The sequence below is a fragment of the Phascolarctos cinereus genome, unplaced genomic scaffold, assembly GCF_003287225.1.
Source record: "Phascolarctos cinereus isolate Bilbo 61053 unplaced genomic scaffold, phaCin_HiC Scaffold_4;HRSCAF=312, whole genome shotgun sequence".
In the NCBI taxonomy this organism is placed as follows: domain Eukaryota; kingdom Metazoa; phylum Chordata; class Mammalia; order Diprotodontia; family Phascolarctidae; genus Phascolarctos; species Phascolarctos cinereus.
The window spans coordinates 668,972,136-668,980,693 of record NW_027555847.1 but is presented as its reverse complement, the minus strand read 5'-3'; positions in this window follow the sequence as shown (position 1 = coordinate 668,980,693).

Here is an 8,558-nt window from a genome sequence, read left to right as displayed (position 1 = left end):
CTAGGTTTTTTAAAAGTAAAAGAATTTTTTATATATAGATAATATAGCATATGTTTATGCTAATTAAATAGGTTTAATATAAATTTATCCTAATTAAATGCTAATATAGCATTTACTAATTACCATTTTGAAAGTTACATAATGAGAACAAATCAAAGTAATATAAACATCTAGGTATCTTTCTCCTTAATCTTAATTATTCTAAGTCAGTATTCAGTTCAGTTCTGGCCTTCCTCCAAGGTAAATGATATGTAAAACATAATTTTATACTTGAGTTGAAAGCTATTCCTAGGCACACATACAACTCCTGCTTTGCTTCCTTGGGACTTCAGGGCATCTTGGCATCAAAATGTATATTTGTATCAAATACTTAGGCATCAAATGTCAAAACCGAAACATTGAAGCAATACCTTGGTATAAAAGTTCAGCCTAACTTTTCAGATAGGCTCCTTCCAACTCACTGGGAAAACAGCCCGATTTGCCCTCCCTTGAACAATCTGGTTGTTGATGTTTTTTTTTAATTGATTCATCTGTGCTTCTCTCTTCCTCCTGGTAGGACAGAGGAGGGAAAGGAATAAGATAAAAACCAAGCTGTGTTTTTATCTGTCAGCTTCTCACATTGGGAAGGAGGAGGAACTTAGGTGCCCTCTCTGGTCCCTTCCAAATATGTAAGAGTCTGTTCCAATTTTCCTATCAGTCTTTTTTCCCTAGCAGTTAGTTTTAGAGTCACTCTAGGTTATCCATCTCTCATCAAATCTCTAGAAATTACCACGCCCCTTATAATGACTATAGATCTCCAGTGGTTCTCGTGATCTGGCTCCTGATTAAGGTCTTGTTTCAAGTTGCTACAAAATCACATTCAACAAACATTTGTTTGGCAACTTGTGTGCTAGGCATTGGGGAAGCTGTAAGGTTTAGCTCCTGCCTTCATGGAGTTTACACTTTTATGGGGGGATTTGACACATACATAAATAACTGAAATTTAGGTGATCACATTCATCAGAGTGGTACAAAACCAGGTGTTACATAGGATTTAAGGCCTTTACCAGACGGAGGAGGGAAGAATAAGGAGAGGTTTTGGAGTTCAGATTTAAATGATGGGGAGGAATTCAAGAGAGAGAGATTCAGGTCAGAGGACATTCCAGGCAGAGGGAAACAGGGTGAGCAAAGGAGCAATGATGGGAAAACAGCATCTGTGCACGGGGAAACGAGCAATGTGGTTTGACTACAACACAGAATTCATGGTAGACTACCATGAAATGTCAGACTCAAAGGATAGGGTGGTAGGAGATTGGGGAGGGCCTTGAATGCAGGGAAAAGGATTTTAAACTTTTTTGGTTGGGAGTACTGAGCCATGGAAGGATTTTGAGCAAGGGAGGGTCAAGATCAGGTCTGAGTATTAAGGATGATTGGTCTAGTAGCTGTGAAAAATGGATCAGAGTGGGGAGAGAATGTAGGCAGGAAGATCTAGTAGATGATGGCAAAAATTCAAGTGGATGATACTAGAGTCCTGAGGGTGGAAATAGGAAGCAGAGAAATAGACTGAAGAAATGGATGTTCTGCACAAGAGTTGGTCCCTGACTAACTGATATCGCCTTTTACAAAGGCATATGCCTTTTGTAGTCTGGGGGATATGAAACCTGAGTGCATCCTCCAGCCCTTCTTGGAGAAGAGGGTGAGCCCTGACAGGTCCTACCAAGCTGGAACAGCTTCAGGTATGAAGCCAGTATCAGGGATCAAGCCAGGGCTAAGGAGGCATGTTGCCAGAAGGCTGGCCACTCACAACTTGCAAAGACCACATCTTAAGAGATGGAAGGGTTGCTGTCTGCAGCAGTAAGGGGAGTATATGCACCAATGAACCAAGAATAATGATAATATGAGTAAAGCACTTTACAAACATCTCATATTTGTCCTCATCACAACCACGGAAGGTGGGTGCTGTCATTATCCCCATTTTGCAGATGAGCAACCTGAAGTTGAGAAAGTGTGAGTGACTGCCAAAGGTGTAAATGTCTGAGGCGGGATTTGAACTCATTTTTCTGACTCTGTGAAATATTAAATAAGTTATCGATGATGATGGATTCTTCTTGAAGCTATGAAAAGTGAGGCACAGAAAAATTAAGGAACTTGCCCAAGGTCTCAAACCCAGAATGGGACAGAGTCAAGGCTCAAACCAAGGTCTTTTGACTCCAGGTCCAAAGCTTTTCCCACAAAAGCCTGATATTTCCATTGCTTGCGCGAGAGGCACTTTGTTAAGACAATAGGATTGTGTGCCAGCATCTGTCACAGACTGTGTCGGGGGTTGAGAAATTGGTAGTTGGAGGGTGGGGAGCCTAAAAGGTGGCTTCCTAAAACGGAATCTCAGGGTCTAGACCTTGGGAGAAGGAGTGGATATTATATATATGCAGATTTCAGCTCAATAGAAAGGAAAAAAGCATTCTTCCCCATCAGATTCATCCTGACGTGGAGGGCTCTGCCTTCTTCATTATCACCGCTGGTCTTTGAGTAGAAGCTAGGTAGAGACCTTGGAGATGTTGTATAGGGGAGTCCTGCCCGGATCTGATTTGAATTATGTGATTTCTGAGGTGCCTTCTAAATGAGCTCCAGGATAATGGGTATTACCTAAGACAGAGCATTGCTCAAATTGTTCGTAATTATTCATACGTTGTTATTATTGCCAATGTTGCATAGTTTCCAGGCTCACTCTTTCAGCCCCGACTCACACTAGCAGATCAGGTAGTGCTGAAGAGCTGGGGAAGAGGGGGGAGGAATTCCTCTAGTGCTCTTCCTTACAAGCCCCCATTCATCGTGTTCCCGCGTGTGATTATCAGTTGATCCGTTAAAGGTCTCCCCAATATCAACAGACCAATTGACATCAACTGGCATTTACCAAGTGATTATTTACTTAAGTAATGGTAGGGCGGGGATCAAAATGTAAAAACAACACAAAGGAGGATATATTCTTCCCCCTACACACCGATTTGCTCCCTTGTGAGAGTGAACTCCAACTTAAAAGTGGTTGTTACAAAACATGACCTTCCCCCGGTTCACTTCTGAATGTGGTCTAGCTGGTGGACAAGGTATTCGCGCCCAGTTGTACTGCCTCCACCCCGCCTGAGCCAGGTAGGTAGCTTGGAGGCTTGTGGTCTGCTAACTGGACCCCTCACTAGGCATAGCTACTGTGGTCATTATCAGACTCCATTATTACCTCCACTTGCTGGACTCGTGATGGCCATTTTGAATTTTAAAAGTTCACAGGTTGCAACTTGGTCCATTCCATCTCTGATACTGATACTCAGATCAGGACAGAGGAAACAGAGGTACCATGCATGCATCGACAAGAGGTGGCCCCATCCAGCAATTCACAGCAGTTCTTGCCTGCTCCCTGGAATGAGGGGTGACAAACAATGAGATAAGCATTTATATAGCACCTGCTATGTGCCAGGCATCCTTGAAGGGGGAGTGACCTGAGTCCCAGCTGAGGCTGAAGAAGGGAATAAATGCTTATGTGCCTTCTATGTGCCAGGGGCTGTGCTAAGTACTTTGCAGATATTAAACTTGGGAGACAGGTGCTATTGTTATGCCCATTTTACAGTTGAAAAACTGAGGTAAACAGAGGTTAAATGATTTGCCCAGGGTCACACAACTAGTAAGTGAATGAGGCTGGCTTTGAATTCAGATCTTCCTGACTGTAGCCCAGAGCTCTATCATCAGCTACCTGCCCAAGGAGAGACATTGGGATCCTTTGCTTGAACCTTTTGTATACATACTTGGTTCAGGCTCAGTAGCCATCTAAAAAGCCTTTTTGGTCACCACCACAGTAAACCCAGGAAACAAGATACCTGTGCGTGTGCTCAATTGGGGAGAGTACTCCCATGTCGGGCATTTCCAGAAGCGGGCTCACCAAACCTCCAAATGGATTGGCAGCAGATCGAGCACCTTCACATACTCTAAAGACTGGGCCTTCATTGGTCAGTCCCCTCATTACGTGGACAATAGAGCAGTTCCTACTCTGTGACAGGCTTTTCCTTTCCTCTCTTGGAAATTCCCTCAATAGACCCAACCACTCTTCTCCAGCTGCTATGGGTCTCCACCCCCTGCTCTGTTCTAGGCCCTCTTCTCTTTTCCTTTTAGACCAGAGGTTCCCAAACTTATTTGGCCCACCACCCCCTTTAAAAAAAATTACTCAGTGCCCCTCTGGAAATCTGCTTTTTTTTTAACCCATTAACAATTTATTTTGAAATTTGCATCATTTCAATATACATATATACACATATATAACATTTTTTTAAAAAAAATGACACAACTTGGGGGCAGCGAGGTGGCGCAGTGGATAGAGCACTGGCCCTGAGGTCAGGAGGACCCGAGTTCAAATCTGGCTTCAGACCAAACACTTGACACTTACTAGCTGTGTGACCCTGGGCAAGTCACTTAATCCCAATTGCCTTAAAAAAAATGACACAACTTAATTTATTGTAAATGTGTGGGTTTTCCCCCCCACAGTTTTGATGATGCAATATTGTATCATGTAACCATATAGTATCATACTGTAAACAAGTCATTACATACACATATTTCTGTCAATGCATGCCAGACTTCCCTCACTTGCTTGCCAACACTTGCTTGTTAAGACCTGTCAGTGGACTTGACCACTGATTGGTTATAACTAATATTTTGTGTTTATTTGGAGAATAATGTAATCACTATGACTTCAACTCTTACACAACAGATGAAACATGTATGAATGGTTTTTCAAAATTCTCTTCTTATGCTTCCACTACCCCCTTGTTTTTATTCAATGCCCCCCAATTGCACCTGAGGCTACTACCAACCCCCCTCCCCCAATCATTCCAGCACCCCCCAGGGGGTGGTCTGGGCCACTTTGGAAACCTGTGTTTAGACTTTTACCTGGTGATCTCATGGGCTCCCATGGATGACCAACTCTTTGTTGATTATTCTCAAATTTACTTATTCTGCCTTATCGTCTCTGCTGACCTCTAGACTCAAATCTCCAGCTGCCTGTTGGGCATCTTGAACTGGCTGTCCTGTAGACATCTTAAATTCAACATGTCCCAAATAAGCTTATCTTTCCCCTCTAAACTCCTCCTTCTAACTTCCCAATTATTGCAAAGTCACCCAGGCTATCATCCAGAGTCCTTGCTCTCTCAACTTCCCCTCCCCCATGGATAAATGTTGCAGAGGCCTTTGATTTGACCTTAGTAACATATCTGAATATGCCCCCACCTCTCCTCTGCCACTACTCTGGTGTAGGCACTTATCACCTTACACCTGAAAAAATTATTAATGTTTTCTGTTTCTTATATTACCATGCATCCCATCTGTGCCTCCCCTTCCTCCTTCAATTTTTTTTAAAAGAGGAACAAAAATCAACACAACTGATTTATATATTGAGAAAGTCTGAAAATGTGCAATATGTGATACCTGTGGACTTCCCACTTCCACCAAGCTGTAAGTTGGGAGTGTCTTCTCATATCTCTTCGAATCCCACTTGATCTTTATAATTTTGTTTTATTTACTTTTTTTTTGGTGTTTGTTCTTTCCATTTAATTTAATAATGATTTAAATGGTTGTAGTTACTATGTGTATTGTTTTCTTGGTTCTGTTTTCTTCACTTCGCATCAGTTCATATAGATTTTTCCATGCTTCTTTGTATTCATCATACATCATTTCTTATAGCACAGTAGTATTCCATCCTGTTCACATACCACAATTTGTTTAGCCATTCCCCAATCGATGGGCACCAGCTTTGTTTCTAATTCTTAGCAATTAAAAGTGCTACTTTAAATATTTTGGAGTGTATGGAGACTTTTTTCTTATCAATTTATTAACTGCTTTCTATTTGCAGACATATTATGAAGAACTAGATAGAGTCAGAGATAGAAATTAAATTAAATTAAATTGCAAGTCTCTGCTTGTAAGGAATTTATATTCTATCAAGGGAGAGTACACACACACACATATATATATATATATATATATATATATATATATATATATATATATACACAAAATAGCTATGAAGTAAATACAAGGTCATTTGAGAGCTGGAGGAAATAGGAGTAGGAGGTGGGGGAGGAAAGGTTTCATGTAGGAGGTGATGTTTGAGCTGACCTTTGATGGAAAGTAGTTGTCCTAAGATTTGGATGTGAGGAGATAGTGCATTCCAGGTTGGAGAGCGGTCAGTTTTTGCAAAAGCATGAAAGCATGAAATTGGATATCATGCATTAGGAATAGCAGGCCAATTTGGCTGCCGTAAAGCATGTAAAGGAGAGATGTGTATGTGGCTTACAAAAGGCTTTAAATGTTAAGCAGAGGAGTTTGAATGTGATTATCGAGCTGACAACCACAAGAGTTGATTGAGTAGGAGAGTGACCTGATGGGGCCTGTGCTTTAGGAAGATCGCTCCCAGATGTGTAGAGTATGAACTGGCTAGGGGAGAGACTTGAGATAGGACAGATAAGGCCAGGTGAGAGATAGGAAAGGCCTGAGCCAAGGTGATTATGGTGAGAATAGAAAGAAGGGGACAAAAGGGAGAGACCTTGTGGAGGTGCAATTGGTTGAGGGATTAGACCCAAAGGAGAGTAATTCTTTGATGCCATGCTAGAGCAGTGTTCTTAATCTGGGGTCTGTGAATTAAAAAAAAAAGTGTTTGACAACTGCATCTCAGTATAATTGTTTTCCTTTTGTAATTCTTTGATATGTCTACCAGGAAAGATACATGAAATGGAAATAATCAGGAACTTTGTTAATATTATAATAAATAACAATAGCTCATATTATGTATTATGAAGCCCTTTACATGTGTTATCTCATTGAATATTCATATTGAACAAAGACATTTGTATTTTATTTTATTCATCAAATACATTATTCTGAGAAGGGGTCCATAGGCTTCACCACGCTGCCAAAGGGATCCACAACAGAAGGTTAAGAAGCCCTACCCTGGAGGGAGGTTTCTGGTAGAGTGTCTCAGGGATCTTTCCTTGGGCCTGTGCTGTTTATTAACCTTTTTGTCAGTGATTTAGATAAGAGCACAGATGACATACTCATCAACTCTTGGAATAACACAGAGCTGGGAGGGGTCACTAGAACATGTTGGGGAACAGAGTCAATATTTCAAAAGATCTCCCAGGCCAGAATGATGGGCTGGCTCTAATTAGATGAAAATTAAAAGGGATCACTGGATTAAACAAAACTTCAGAAGTACAGGATGGGGGAAGTGTGATTGGAACAGAATTTACATCCAAAAAGCATCTGGGGTTTTGGTGGACGGCATGGTCAGTGAACTCAGAATGTGATATGGCTGCCCACAACAGGTCGCTTTCTTAGGTGATAACAGGGGACTGGTATCTAGAACCAGGGAGATGGTCGTTCCACTGTACTCTGCACTAAATAGATACATCCTGCACTGTTGTGTCTTGTTCTAGTGATTCATTTTCTGAAGGTCATTGGCAAATGGGATACATCCCAAGGAGGGCAACCAGAATGGTTAGGATTGAAGATTGGGCCACATAAAGATTGTTTGTAAACACACAAGGGGATGTTTAGCTTGGAGAAGACTTGAGGATGGGGTGGGGGACACAGATGGACGTGTAATTGTCTCCAAGTATTCGAAGAGAGTTTAGACTTCTTACCTCCAGAGGGGCAGAGCTGGAAACAATGGGAGGAAATTGCAAGGAGATAGACTCCTTCCTTGATGTAAGAAACAACTTGCTAATAATTAGAGCTGTCCAAAAGTGGAATGGATGGCCTCAGGAGACCATGAGCTCTCCATCACTGGAGCTCTTCAGGTAGGTGTCTAAGGCATCCTAGAGGGATTTTTTGTCAAAATTTTTTAAAAAAAGACCCAGAGCTTGGCTTATGGAACTCCCTGTGAAGAAATGCTCTCTACCAATACAGATGAACAATGTCTCTGCAACTTTGTGGCTCAGCAAGTTCTTGTTGTTGTGGAAGTGTAAGGTGGTGTTACCTAGTGGATTGAGTACTAGGCTTGGAGTAGGAAGATCAAAATCCTGCCTCTGATGCTTATTAACTGCGTAAGGGTGTGCAGATCACGGACTCTTTAGATAACTTGCTGAGGACTTGCCTACGAGGCAGAGGTGGATTTCAGTTCCCAGCCTTTAGCTCCCCCAGGCTGATGACATCGCAGATGCTTCTTGCATTTACAGATAGTTTGGATTAAATAACCTTTGAAGTTCCATCTAACCTTGAGAGCCTGGGATACTGACTCCAGTAATCCTTTTTCAACCTGAGTCCCTTAGACACTCAAAACTCAGCTCTCATGTCAACACTAGATCTTTCTTCTCCCGGTTAAGCATCCTTAGTCCCTTCATCTGATCTCAGCTGTCCTTTCTTAGATGCTCTTCAACTTGCCAATGTCACTCTTAAAATGTGGTACTCCCTACTGTGATCCTCAAGGCACAACTGAAGTGGAATACCTTAAGACCTTGGGTTGTAGCAACATAAGTGACCAGGAAGTGGCCTGCCTTGGGTGCTTCCAGGTGCTTGTCTCATGTCCCCCCAAGGCCTGTGCTCCA